This window comes from Neolamprologus brichardi, chromosome 5, assembly GCF_056152115.1.
Source record: "Neolamprologus brichardi isolate AB-2024 chromosome 5, ASM5615211v1, whole genome shotgun sequence".
NCBI lineage: Eukaryota > Metazoa > Chordata > Actinopteri > Cichliformes > Cichlidae > Neolamprologus > Neolamprologus brichardi.
The window spans coordinates 6,011,020-6,026,460 of record NC_142108.1 but is presented as its reverse complement, the minus strand read 5'-3'; the positions used below and the strand labels follow the sequence as shown (position 1 = coordinate 6,026,460).

Genomic DNA, 15,441 nt, shown 5'->3' with positions numbered 1-15,441 from the left:
ATCCAACTAAACAAAAACCAGATGGGATGGCATATTGTTGCAGGATGCTGTGCTAGCCAGCCTTTCTACCACACCATCACACATCCATGCATGTAGAGGCCATCCGTCCACCTTTTCTGTGTCACACAAAAACACGGCGGATGGAACCTAACACCTCAAATTCAGATTCATCAGACCAAAGCACAGATTTCCACTGATCTAATGTTCATGTCTTGTGTTTCTTGGCCCAAACAAATCTCTTCTGCTTGCTGCTTTTCCTTAGTAGTGGTTTCTTAGCAGCTATTCGCTCAGTCTCTGCCTCACTTCATGAATGAAAATTTTAAGAATGGGTTTTTGCTAATAAAAGGAATGCGATCATTTACTTTATGAATTGTTAAATTGAAGCAAATACTTAACAACAATGAATAAAAGGTTAAATGAATAAAACGTGGTGTGAATTAACTGCTCATTGTGTTGCTTTGTATCAATATGCTGTGCGGAAATTCCACATTTCAAGACCTGCAGACTTTTGTGTACACAGAATGGAAGAGGAATCTGCTTAAATTAACAAGGTTTTTCCAGATATGTTTGATCTAATGAACTTCCTTTTTTGGGTCATCCGTTGGTACATACAATAAAATAAGTAAGGCTAAGTTGGAGTGCTGTGCTGGATCTGACGTGGTTGGAGTGCACTCTCGTCTCCTTTCAGAAGGACAAATGTGATCACACTGTGGGTGTGAAACATGCATGAATGCCTAGAACAATTTAAGCATTGGCGGAAATGCAAACTGAATGACGTTTCTTGGGTGGCTCAGCGCTTGTCTGTGTGCAACAGGAAGTATCGCCAGCAGAGAATGAGTTTTGCTTTTGGCTCTGCCAAGGACCAGGTGGGCCTGGGCTGGTGGGCAGGCGCGACTCCACCGGGGCTATCAAGGCCATATGAGACACAGCTCATCATCCCTCACTGGGTCCATATGGTGGGTCTCAACACCCAGTCTGAGGTGTTAGAGTGTGTTCCCTCCAGAAGGCAAAGTTCTTTCTCCACCGTGAATATGTCATCTCTTACAGATCGAGCTCTTGTTCCATTTCACCCATGTGAGTACTATGTAACCATGGAGACTGCACTTAAGCTCTTGTGGAACTTGTAAGCCACAGCACTGTGATTCTGTTTGCAACTGAATTCTCTTAAAGTCGGTGTCTCAAACATCTGCTTACCTGCGCACAGTGAGAAATGTAGCTGCTCCACTCAGCTGCCATTTGTAAAGCAGCTACAAGTTCAGTGCGAGTCTGCTTCTCTTTTTAAGCATCCAAAAGCATACAGCAGTGACACCATCCTAATTTTCATGAACATTCTGTCAAGGGAGATTATGCATTCCTCATCCTGCTGCCCCCCCAGAGAGAATAGCTGGTAAATATGATGACGCCGTGGTGTACATTGCAAAAACGACCTACTTAGACACTACACTGTATGTAGGTTTCTGTGTTACGAACTGGATCTTTGATATTTTACAGACAAAGACAAAAATGTTATTATCCCTAGTTTACATTGCACTAGTGATTACTGACTCTGCAGAAAAGCTTTTTAACAAACAGTCTTTGCACAAGCATAAAGGCGATTTCTCTCAAATAGGACATGAAGGTTGAATTAATCTGCTCTGTGGCAATGTTTTAAAGACCTCGGCAGACATTCTGCATATTTATGACTGCAGCAATGTCGGATCTAATTATTGAATTTGTGGTAATTTACTAACTCTCTTTAACAAATTTGCCACTTAGGCCATCGTGCCATTTTTTTTTTTTATAACTGCTGAGCAACTTTCCCGCTTTTTATCTTCAGTAGAGATAAATTATCCTCACAAGCTCCATTCTGATAAATCTACTGTCCACCAGAAAGTACACCAGCCTGTTTGAAAAAGTCATGCTTTCCTTTGTGCATAGTTTTGTTGGGTGTGACTGTCAGAACAAAGTACTGTACATGCAAACTAATAAGGCCTCTGCCTTGAGCTGCCTGGATGATTCCTGGATTCCAGATGTAAATCATTTTTCAAAAGAAAATTTTAAGAAACAGTTTTTGCTATCTGGACAATAATGATCCTATTTCATTTTTGTTATAACAGTTTTGCCTGTCTGTGCACAAAACTATCGTAGCTGCCAGGTATGTTGATTTTAATCATTATTAAATGGCGTCTGTTGTCCATCCATTCGTGTTGTGCTCCAGGTGAAGGTCTCATTTGTCTTCTTGCAAGCAATAACATATGAATCGTAATTATTTCATTAGAAGAACTAAACACTCATTTTCAAAAAATTTGAATTCTCTAGCAATTATTTCATGGTTCAGACTGTAGAGGGTTAACATTACCTTAATTACCCTAAGAAAATGTATCAGCATCTGTTGAAACCTACACTTCTTTAAACTGTGAGTTGAGCTACACACTCCCACACAGCGTTTCTCATTTCTTTGGCTAATTAACCACATATCCTTATAGCACTGACTGTGGAATTTATGCATTGTTAAAATTCTTGCACTCATAATTTATACATTTATAGGTACATTTACATGTACCTATACTGGATGGCATATAATTTCTTACAAGATATCATCATGAAATCACCAGCCCCCTATTATCTTTTTAGCTGTAAACCATAAATGCTGAAAATGTTTAGGCTATGAACCATTTTTAACCAAATTATGTATGAACAGTGGAACTGATACTGTGACTGATACTGATCAATATTGTTTCCTTTTGGTGCACACGTTTTGTACTTGATTCACAAGTCTTCAAAAACATCAGTGATCATTCCTAAATCAATCGTTTGCTATAGATTCTCTGGATGTGGATGCCAGACAACAACAGTACCCTTAGAACATGCAGCAAGGGAATGCATTTGTCATGTTTCGGCTGTGTGGCAGGCAGGAATTAGACCCAGACGCAAACTCAACTTGAACTCAAAAGCACAGATTTATTGCTGGAAAACAGATCACAAACAATACAAAACTAAACTGGGAAAAGCTAATTATAATGTACACCAGGAGACATGGGGAGACTCACACACAGCATGAGGGAGATCATGACACTGACACAGAGAAACACAGGGCTCAGATACACTGGGAAATAATGAGGGGAATGAGACACAGGAGGGGAGCACAGCTGGGAGAAATCAGAACTGACGAGACAAGGGAGCAAAGTAGGATACACTCACATGAGACACAGACCTTCAAAGTAAAACAGGAAGTAGCACAGACGCAAACTAGACTAGGGGAGACAGAGCAACTAAGAAACACAGAGAACAATAACAAAGAGACACAGAGGGCAGCTACTAAATACTCGGAGAACTAAACAGAATACAAGAAGGCCAAATTAAGACACTAGACTATAGAATAAACTGGGGCAACAAAGAACTAAGAGCATAATACAAAAACTCAGAGACACAAAAAACTCAAAACACTGGGTCACCAACCCAGGACCGTGACAGCATTCATTTATTGTTGTCACAATGCAAAATACTGCTTGGGTCCTGGCATCCACGTGGATGACATGCACAACCCAGCTAAACATTGTTACAAAGCAAGCAGACAATTTGGCAAAGAGTTCATTTTGAGCTGAATCATCAAAGCAACAGCACCCTGCCAAAATCTGTCTTCCTGTCCTCTTGTTTTTTTGTCTCAAATAAAAGCAATGTCAAACTAGTGAAAGCTAGTGTGCTCTGCTCACTGACTCTGAGCCTAAATAATGAAGGAAAACTGGAACAGTTATTTCTTTTGTAACCAGATGCTTTTTAAAAATTTGGCAGGTTCATCTGTGTGACAATAAAGGGAAAAAAGTTTATGGTTCGTGACTGAAATAAAACCTCAAACCTTAACTAGAAGGCTGTGTGTATTCCATTTCAGGTGGTAAACATTTAGAGTTCATGTAATGATATGCTCTGACTGTCCTTACTGTACTTAACATCTCCCTGCAGGAGTTTTGCTGTAGATAGTCATCATTAACTGATATAATATCCCCGTTCCATTTCTAGGCTTTTCTCCAAAGCAGCGAGCGTTAGAAGCTTCTCTTTGATTTCACACCAAAGCCTCAGAAAACAACAGTTCTGTAACACTCATCCCCATCAGTTTCTATTCCCTCCAAGAACCTAGTAGCACACTTCTAACAAGCAGCGGCATGGTGCCCTGACCACAAAGTCTCTTTATGCTGTTGAGTTTTATTTGCTCTCTCCAAATTAAAGAGAATTTAAATGAAGACGTGGATGGCTTTTAAGGCTGGACTTGGAGGGAGAGCTAACAAAATCTAAAACTGGTTAATTCTAGAAGAATGAGGGAGGCCTGTTTATGAGACTGAATCATTATCGCTGGGTTGGTTTTCATCCGTTATACTGCAGTGTGTGCTGATTTGATGATGGTTTCCTGCTGAAAATGAGTGAGCCACGTCGATTTCACACCTATGAGATTGCTTTCCTTTTACACAACAGTGTTAAACTTCCCACTGCAGCATTCCTGTTTTTGCTGACTCACTTTTTTTTAGCTGAATACCTAAATCTATTTCAGCAGAGCTGATTTATGGCAGTTAGACGCAAATCCATACTGCTCAGATGCATTCAAACACTTCGCAGCCTAGCCCTGTTTTGCAGCTGTATACAGTATTATTTTTAGCATGCTTCTATATATCATGTTGCCATATATCTATATATCTATATATTATCACGATGGTATGTGATCTTTATGTATTTTTAAGGAGCATATTTTAATGTCAGTGTCTGCACTCTCTGTGGATTGATGCTATTTTGTCATCAAATTCATAATAATGACTCTAAATCATGCAGATTCCCATATCCTCATCACACGTGTTGCCTTTGAGCAACACGCTGTCATGTGGCATTCAGTTTCAGATGTGCAGGACTTCACACAAAAGCCTCCAGATCATCCTTGTTTTAACCATCAGGCTCTGGGTGTAGCAGGAGGAGCATCAGTACTCCCCATCCCCCGTCAGAGGCTCTAAACTTCCTATTTACAGTTTATCCAGTTCAGTGAAAGGATGATATAATGGGAGGAAAAGAATCCTCTGCTCCCAGATGGGAGAACAGGGCTGTTCAAACTGAATGAGAACAGAGAATAAAAGATGAAGCCAGCATGCAATGCTATGCAGAGATAGAGCAGGAACTAATGAGAGCATTAGACCCAAACTACTCGCCTTACACTCAGTAGAGGAAACAGCAGATTGTGAGAGGACACGGGGTGGTGCAGGAAAGAATTGGATTGAAAAAAAAATAAGACAAAAAGAAATATTGGGCTTTTCCCCCTTTTTATCAAGACCATGATATCAGTCACAGAGACATGCCAGCAGTACAGTCCAGGATTGTAGCACAGTGCATTAATAAAGTTGTATGTAGGAGTATTTTAGTCTTTGTCCGTTGATGAAAACCCCTTGGAAATTGAAACTGAACTGGAGGGCTCCAGGCTAATTTGCGTTTGCACATTTGTCTTGAACTGGAAGGCTTGGTTCCTAAAAGATCACCCTTAATGACTTTGGTGATCCCCTTACTCTTCCTTTTGTACTATGATGAGATTGATGGTTTGAGTCTTTAGTGAAATGTCTCAGCAGATATTAAATAGATTTCTGGTGGTTAGCCTTGAAGAGCTGTTAGTAAAGTAGGACAAAAAGATTTTGCCTATGTCTTTAATGTGGAACTGTACAGGCATTAGCTTTAAGTCTCGCCTTTGAATAAACTCAGGGCTGCTCAGGGCTGCACCGATTCAGCTGCTCATATTTCTCCCCACACTTCTCTTTATTTCCCCCCTCTTGTCAATTTATCAGGCAGATTCATTAAGCCTCAGGTTAAGAGAAAATTATCCAGTCATTTAGAAGCATTTTTTAATTCCTGCAGATGTATCTTCACTTCTGTCTGTGCTGCCCCAGGCGGGGTGCTTATATATGCATGTCTTTACTGTCTTTCCATGGACTGTATGCACCATCTTGTTATACTGTATACAGGCTAAAACTGAAGTTTTATTTTTATTTTTTTATAAAAAGCTTCAGTTTTGATGGAAAAACAAATCAGCTGCTGGAACTCCTAGAGTTCATAAAGTACTGACATTCTTGGTTTTAGCATTTCTTCTTCCTGAAGACAGGTGAAAGTAGATTTAGCAAAAGGATGAGATTAGAGTCAGGGGCGGCTGTCGCTCCTGGTGATGACTTGATGGATCTTGAGACTATGAGAGTAAGACGGGGCATACAGTGTGTTGGGTGCTGGGCCAAAGAAATAGCAGTTTTTCATTCAGCTAATTTGATCTGTTACATATCCAACTTCAAGAAAAGGAACTGCTATTTCAGGTTTTTAAGAAGTCTCTCATAACTGATCAACATTCTCCTTTTTTTGAAGGAAGCCAGGTAGCAGGAGCAGCGTTATGAAACATATAACTGACTACCTGGCTGTGTTAATAAAATGCTATTTAATTGTGGCTTCATTGTGACTTTAATCTACATTTTATGTTGCCAAACAAAACAATATTATGTAGAAAAAGAAATGTCATGAATATCAGCCTGAGGTTGATTTTTTGCTGTGTTTGTCATAGAAAGTTATTTTTTTCCACTGTTTTCTTTCTTTTCTTTCTTCTTCTTCTTCTTTTTTAACAGTTGTTTGCTCTAAATGTGACCAATTTACAGTCTCGTCCGGTCAGTTTTATTCATGTCCTATCATAAATTTACTGTTCACAATTTGTGTCTCTTTTGCTCTGTTAATTTCACAGTCAGCACTCTAAAGGGACTTTCAATTAGTGTTAGCTCGGCATTAAAAACAAGTCCACTTTATTTATCACTGCTTCTAGATGATATTTTTCATGTAATGTCGATTTTATGGGTAGCAATTAAAGTGTCTGTCCCATGAAGCAGCTTGCAGGAGCAAAGCAGTTAATGAGGTTGGCTTAGTAAAGACTTGGGTGTTGTAGAGGAGAAGTTGAGGAGAGGAAAAATCTCCCAATGAGTCTCCAAAAGGCACTACAGCTTTATTAAAGTTAATTTGTTTGGAATTGGCAGTCATGATTATTAATCTCATGTAATTATCTTTTGCATGATTATGGATGGATGGATTGATGGATGATTATCCTCCAATAAATAATTTAAGTGGTATAACTTTTGTTTTAATGGAAATCATACAGCAATCATAGCTTATGATATCTTTAAGGGTGCAGGAGTCAGGAGGTAGAGTACAGCTTCTGCCAGTCAGAAGGTCGGTGGATCAGTTCCTTGTTTACTCCAGTCTGGATCGTGAAGTATGTTTGGACAAGACAAGTATCCTTGTCAAGGCAAGACAAGTTGCCCTCAGTGAATCCATCGGAGTGTTAGTGAGTGTCGGGAATGTTAGAAAGTGCTTAGGTAGGTAGAAAAAAGTGCTTACATGAATGTGTGTTTAAATATATATGAATATGCTGACATCTGCAGGCAACATCTTTGGTACTGGGAGTGTTGTGGTTTACATTCGCTGTCCTATTAATGACTTTAGTTTTACTGACGACTGATGTTTAAGCAGGTTTTGGTTCAATGAAAATCTTGCTAGAGGTTTTGCATCAGATACCAAGTGGCTGGACTGGAAACCCTTTCAAAAATAGGCTGTTGCCCCCCGAGACAAATCACGTTAGGGTTCTTAATTCCTTCCGCTGTGACCCGTCAGCCATAAAAGTCTAATGGGGTATTGCTGTCACATCACCAGGCATGGACACCGAGTTTCAAAATGATGCCATGGGAACATCTACTAAAAATCTTGGACGAGTCCAAATCTTGATGATCAAGGTCAAAAGTCATGTTTTCTGAAAACCTTATGAACACGATAACTCAAGAAAGATGGCACCTAAGATTTCATAATGTATACCATAAGTGCATTTACTAGAAGGCTGAGGGCTAGCATGGGCGACAGCCAGTATCTTTATAGTTATTTTGGAAATGAATTGGTAGTCAAAACTGTCCCTGACTGTCGCATCTTCTTGTGAATCTACTTTGTGCAGATTTGTGTGCATACTCAGGCACATCTGTTTCCTGCACCAGTGTTAGACATCACCAATTATTTGTGATAGTATTGCTAAGACTCTTTCATTAGCCTTCCAACCTTAAATTCTCCTCAAACTTGTATTCTTCATATAATCTTTGATGTGTATTTACAAAGAGTACAGCCGGAGAACACATACAATATGTTGTGATTTGTTACAATCACAATACTTTTGTGTATTGAATTACAAGTGACATAAAGGTACAGGAATGTTGACAGCAGAGACATTTCTTGGGATAAAATTAGAAATTGTGGCTGTCTCCAATGGAAATCCGAAAGGACACAAATTCTCATAGAGCATTGCACTATATGGTTTCACCGTGCATTGCACAATGGCAGGCGTGTATTCAGGTATGAACTCATATGTATACAAACAAACTATTCTCCTTCAGGTTGGATTGTCTGCAGCTGTTTCATAAAAAACAAGCTAACATTGTTTCTCACGCACTCTGTCCATGGGGAATGTGCTTATGAGCCATGTTACCTGAAGACTATTGTGCATACCGTACACTCATATTGGACGTCAAAAGTGGCCATTTGCATTTCTAATAATACAGTTTGATCCTCTCAGTAGGACGTAGATATAGAAGTTAATTTTTTTATGTATGATATCTAACTCTTTGTCCTTTACCTACGCATCATAGAGATATAATCAGTTTTATCAGCTTTTATCAGCATTTTTAGCTGTATGCTTTACTGGAACAGCTGCCATCAACACAACTCTCACTACTTTGCAGTTTCATTGAGCTAGTTTCACTAGAGAAACTGCACCTGCAAGGGACAGTTCTACATTTTCTAGTAGAATATATAACATTGTACAAAAGTCTTGAGCCACCCCCTCATTTCATTATAATTTGTTCCAAAGGAGTCAGACTTTCTTATCATTTTTAAAAAGTGGTCTTGAGCAACAGTTTTTCAGGGTTTCTGAAGCTTGTTTGTCTTTGGCTCTTTTTTACCTGTCCATTTTTTATAGGTCAAGATTAAGGCTACTGAAATGGCCTGCAAAAGGTGGCTGCAAAGAACCATTCAAATGAGGTGAACAAGGGGGAAAAGTGAGATATGCCAAATTACACAAGAACTTGACTGAAAAGTTGTGGCAGCAACACATCCAAATTTGAAGTTTTTGGTTCAACTTGTTGTAAATATGTACGGAGGAGGTCTGGAGAGAGTTACCACATTGAGTGTCTACAGCCTTCAACAAAACGTGTTGGAGGTTCTGTCATGGTTTGGGGAGGCATTTCACCCGGGTGGTGTTGGAGATCGAAATTGATGAAATTATGAACACAGAATCTTTTGATTTACCATGTGGAAAGCATCTGATATGCAACTAATTCATTTAACATTCTTGAATGATCTCAAACACACTGCCAATGTAAGAAAAACATACAATAAAACACTATCAATCATGGATGGCCTCCCCAGAACCTGAACCTGATCATTATTGAAGTCAGCATCCAAAGAAGAGCTTTGTGTGTTCTTCAAGAGGCTCGAAGAACTATTCCTGAAAGCTACTTAATGCACTGACAAGAAAACTGTCTTAGAGAGTTCAGGCTCTGCTGAAGAATAAAAGTGGTCATGCCTAATATTGACTTTCAAGCTTTTTAGAACTGTCCAAGCTGTTTTTGGCCTATATGCTGCATTTCCTTGAATGTTTACACATTTTAATGAAGTGCTCCACCTATTTCCCATTGTCCTAACAAAAAATAAAGAAATGAGGGCTGGCTCAAACCTTACTGAAGTATGCACATCACTGTACAGACTGTAAATATAGTAAAACAGGTATTGCGTTCTAAGTACATTCTAAACAGGTTCCCACTTTTTAGGGAAATATGGTTAAATTACTTTTAATTCAAAGCTGGCCTATTTAAAAATTCTTTATAGTTTTCACTGAGTATTAAAACACTTCAAAAGTTTATCACACTTGTAAATGAACATGTATCGTGAGTATAACAGTTTGTCTTGTATTCTAGAAATCACCAAATAAAAATGCAGGAAAGGAACCCGCCCCTCTGGCAAACTAATAGAGCCAACAATTACTATTCAAGCACTAGTAGCAAAGTCAGCATCTACTCACTTGAATCCTTTAAATAATTGTTGTGACCAAACCACAGTATCTCATATTCACCGTCTTCATGACAGAGATACAGGAGAAATTTTAATTAATTAGCCATTTAAATTAGCATTGCGGCTCAGAGGTCTATTTGCTGTACAATATAAATATACAGATTATTGACAAAAAACAACAAAATGGTCTATACTGTGTAATGATGGATGTGCTTCTTTTGTACATGGTGGGCATCAGATGTAAAAAGGGTTGTTTGCCGGTCCTGGAAGGGTTGGAAATACATTGACCATATAACTGTGACTCTTTGCTGTATGTGACACAGTCCTGTTGTCTCACTTCCTCTCTAGAAGCTTCCATAAGAAGCAACTGTACTCTGATTTGTCATGTGACTCTCGTAAGGTGCAAAGTTAAGCTCGTGCTGTTGTTTGCTTAAAGTGTTTCGCCGTGAAGCGTGGCTGCGAGAGATGGCACGGGATGACAGAAGGAAGTGGGAAGGAAGTGAAGTGCAAAAGTGCGCTTACTCTTGTGCTGATGAAGCCGCTGCAAAGTGTTCTCATTCAGAGAAGAGTGCAGCAGTGTGAGTCAGATGCACAGCTTTTGTTTTGAATGAATGAAAGCACATCGTCACCTATTCTTTAAAGTAGAGATGGCACGATACCACTTTTTTATGTCCGATACCGATACCGATATCTTAAATTTATATACCAGTATGTAAAAAATACACTGCACCCACTCATACTGATCAATCTAATAAACTTAAACTTACTCCATCCTCCCTATTCTGGTATTTTAAAGAGTACTTAGCAGAAATATTAAGCAACCTAACTAATAGGGTTGCAAACTCCCAGCAAAAAAAAAAAAATAGGGAACCACCCTCTTCCTCGTGATGCTTAACCGATGTAATCAAATTTAATTTGATGCAGTGTGAAAAAAATTGCACAGAAATAAATAATTTTTCAAGAATAATTAAATAGATTCAACATCTTTCTTCTACAGAACTGCAGACTGCACAGATGGTATCTTCCCAAAGGAAAAAGTACTACAGCTTACTAGGTTATATTAGACTTAACAGTTACTATATACAGTAATGGACTTCTATACATTTTACATCAGATTAAAACTTTGGGTGTAAGATTCAGATAATTATTTTTTAAAAGCCAGACATTTTAAATAAGAATAAGAAAGAAAAGTATGTCTTTGTGCCCCCTTTTCCCTGTTCATGCCCTATCGGCCCCCCTGGCTAAACTTTGCTAGATCCGCCCCTGCACAGTTACCAGCTGTCAGCTGCATAGAAAAAGATCCTGGTGTAGAAAGTAATATTAAATAAATTCTAACAACAGCTTATCAAGCTTAAAAGTGCTGCTGTTGTTCAGCCGCTGGTTTCCTCTTTCTGGTGCAAAGTGGGCCAAAAACTAAGAAGAGAGACGGACTCGCAACAGAAAAGCCGATCAGCTGATCATTAATCAGTTTCATGATTGAAGTAGCAGCAGGAGAGAGAGAGAGAGAGAAGAGGCAGTCGCAACATATATCGGTTGTTAAGTTTAACATGGGAATGCTTTACAAACATTCAGAGATGAACTTACACACTTGCTTTACTGTGGCTTCTCTCTGGGATAACTTCCTCGGAGATGAAATGCTGGTTTGGTAGCCAGGCTCCAAATACACACAGCCGCTCTATCACGTGACCACACTGCTCCAACGTGCTACGGATATGAGCCCAGTTACGCCGTGTCGCAAGTTTTGTGAGGTGCTTTTGTATGGAGGACCACAAGAGCCACGCGCATCGAAATAAAAAATCCTGTGCTTAATTAATGAATTGTAGAATAAAATCTGCATTTGTAAATTCATTTTTGAATTCCAATTTAATAAACTGATTTTTAAAATGCTTTTTAAGTCTTCATTTCAAAAAACATTTTCGAATTGCACTTTAATAAACTTCATTTCAAAAATCTTTTTCGAATTGCACTTTAATAAACTTCATTTCAAAAACCTTTTTTGAATTGCACTTTAATAAACTTCATTTCAAAAATCTTTTTCGAATTGCACTTTAATAAACTGCATTTCAAAAACCTTTTTCGAATTGCACTTTAATAAACTTCATTTCAAAAACCTTTTTCGAATTGCACTTTAATAAACTTCATTTCAAAAACCTTTTTCGAATTGCACTTTAATAAACTGCATTTCAAAAACCTTTTTCGAATTGCACTTTAATAAACTGCATTTCAAAAACCTTTTTCGAATTGCACTTTAATAAACTGCATTTCAAAAACCTTTTTCGAATTGCACTTTAATAAACTTCATTTCAAAAACCTTTTTCGAATTGCACTTTAATAAACTGCATTTCAAAAACCTTTTTCGAATTGCACTTTAATAAACTGCATTTCAAAAACCTTTTTCGAATTGCACTTTAATAAACTTCATTTCAAAAACCTTTTTCGAATTGCACTTTAATAAACTTCATTTCAAAAACCTTTTTTGAATTGCACTTTAATAAACTTCATTTCAAAAATCTTTTTCGAATTGCACTTTAATAAACTGCATTTCAAAAACCTTTTTCGAATTGCACTTTAATAAACTGCATTTCAAAAACCTTTTTCGAATTGCACTTTAATAAACTTCATTTCAAAAATCTTTTTCGAATTGCACTTTAATAAACTTCATTTCAAAAATCTTTTTCGAATTGCACTTTAATAAACTGCATTTCAAAAACCTTTTTCGAATTGCACTTTAATAAACTTCATTTCAAAAATCTTTTTCGAATTGCACTTTAATAAACTTCATTTCAAAAACCTTTTTCGAATTGCACTTTAATAAACTTCATTTCAAAAACCTTTTTCGAATTGCACTTTAATAAAGTTCATTTCAAAAACCTTTTTTGAATTGCACTTTAATAAACTGCATTTCAAAATCCATTTCCCTTTCCTGTTCGCTCAGGGATTAACATGTGGATTAGCATTTGGATTAGCAGTTGGATTAACAACTTCATTTTAAAAATCCTGCTGCTATTCAAATGAGCCACACCGTGGGATGTAAGGAGCTCTCTGATTGGTTGGTCAGACACAGGCTGTCTGCCAGCCTGGATGTTTCTAGCTCATAGCTTCGCCCTGCTAAGAAGCCTGTGTGCTTGTACAAAGGCCGTTCCACCTCGGGATTTACACTCGGTTCGACAAGGATATGTGAAGAATGAAGGGACCCTGCAGCGAAACGGAGAGCCCAACCTCTGGCTGAGTGCCTGTTTACAAAGTCTGACCACCTGTGAAGGTAACGTGCTAATGTGGCTAACGCTAGCATCACCGCACGTAGCCCCGTTATTTTAAGGTCATTTTAGCTTATGAAAGTTTTACGTCGCAGCAGTACAAGCTAGCTACGTGTTTTGTAAGCTGCTGTGCTCTTCACAAATAAAGCTGGAAGCAGCTCAAACTATTAGAACCAGCACTGAGGCCTGTTACATTTATACAGTGTTAGAGCAACGGCTGCAGCCTACAGCCTTTAAACTAGCGATTAAAATGCTGACAGTAAACTCGTCAGTCCAGATGTTACCACATTACTTTGTGATACTTGTGAGTTAAAACAACTAAGACAGGCTGATTAAAATAACAGCTTTCAGTTCTCTCATTCAGCATATAAAGACTGGAGATCACACTACTGATTTCAGCTCATTTAATATGTGAGTGCACAGATTCATTCTCAACTGGACATAAACGATGATCAAAGGTTGTATATATGATGAAGTCATCAAACCCCAGCCTGTAACACAGTGCGCTGAATCTTAGCTTTGAATGTCCAGTATATTCTAATCAGTGCAATCTAAGCATTCACTGAACCTACAGTATCTACACCTGTGTGGCAAATGTGTGGTAAAGATACAGATAATGAAATTTAATTATTAATACAATATACGTCATGAGAAACGAAAGCTGAAATTGATTCAGTTTAGTACTTTTCTCTGTATGCTCTGTGATCATAAAGGCCTTAAATTCTGTGATATATACTGTAAATGATTTTCACAGAGGTCTTAAAGTACTTAAATCACTGCTGATAGTCTGGTTGTTTATATTTTCACATTTTTGTGTCTGTAGGGCTGTTTGATGACGATTTGGACTCCTCTGGGAGATGAGGACACACCCACACCTGTTCCATACTGCAGCCAATGATGGTGTTACGGCTCTGAGTCAGCTTTGGGCCATCAGACGCACACACTGGAAAACCAGCACCTGGACTTCATGCAGGAGAGACGGCCTCAGTGATGATGGACTCTGCATCGTCTATTTTACCTCCTAATCTCTTTCTCTTTAACACACAATTAAAATCTTAGTGAGGAAGTCTCTAACTTGTACACATTTGTACTTTTACTTGTTTTATTAGTTATTTTTAAGAAGAGTAAAGTTATTCACAAAGTTTTTATTCTTCTGTATTTATTCTTTTGTATCATGTACCACAGTCATACTGAACTATACAGACCTGGTGAATTGGAGAAAAAAAAATCATATATGAATGAATCATTCAGCTTCAGCAGTATTTCTAATCATCTTATGAATTCCAGTCTAATGTCAATTCACTGTTTGAGTTCAGTCTTGGTCTTAAACTCCAGAGAATACCACCTGGTTCAATTTTTTCATCTGATTATTGGGAAAACAGTTTTCTTCTGAGAGATGCTGCTAGAGCTGAAATAGAGCCCAAAGAAACAACAAAGTTTAGTCCCTCTGGATTTTCCATGGAAAATTGTTTTATCACTCACTCAGGTGACTTCTCCAGTGTCACGGATAAGTGATGAAAATATCTCCCACTGGAAACCATTGTGTCCAGTTAAAGTCAATCGACTTTTTCAAGGAGAGTTGTTAGATGCTGTGCTCATGAGGACAATGGGTTTTAAACTTGCAGCACAACACAAAGCTGAAATACTGGATCAACGATCAAAACACATTGAGCAGAATTAAGTCAAAATGTAATATCCTCATATGACACATCACAGCATTGTTCTAAGATTGCAAACTTTCTTATTGGAAGTTTCCACAGCTGCCAGAAAGGGACAGATTTCTGGCTGGTCTTAATGAGTGGTCGTTGCTCTCTTGTTTTCTCTGGAATTGCTGCACGAAGGATGTAACACCCATGATAAGCACTGAGGTGTATGTCCTTGTCAGAAATGAGCAATGCTCAGCTTCCAGGTAAGGAGAAGTGGAACCAGAAGATATTCAAATGCATCTCTCCACAGCTGCTGATGAATTCTACAAAAAACAAAGTTTGTTAAAAACATTTGCAGGTGAATCAACACTGATTTATCAATGACATCCATTTACTCAAAAATTACTGACAAGTGGACAACTAGAATATATAGTTTATAATTTCAACATTGTACTGTAAAA

The 15,441-nt window shown here is 38.2% G+C and overlaps 1 protein-coding gene and 1 long non-coding RNA gene across 2 annotated transcripts in view; both read left to right on the top strand.

Annotated features, from left to right (window-relative positions):
- LOC102778568 (caM kinase-like vesicle-associated protein) overlaps positions 1-15,441 on the top strand; it is a 45,266-nt gene that overhangs the window by 10,050 nt on the left and 19,775 nt on the right. The window lies entirely within an intron of this gene.
- LOC148102705 (uncharacterized) lies at positions 13,040-14,478 on the top strand. The gene is made up of 2 exons (XR_015719028.1): positions 13,040-13,339; positions 14,158-14,478. It is a non-coding gene; the product is annotated as an uncharacterized LOC148102705 (long non-coding RNA).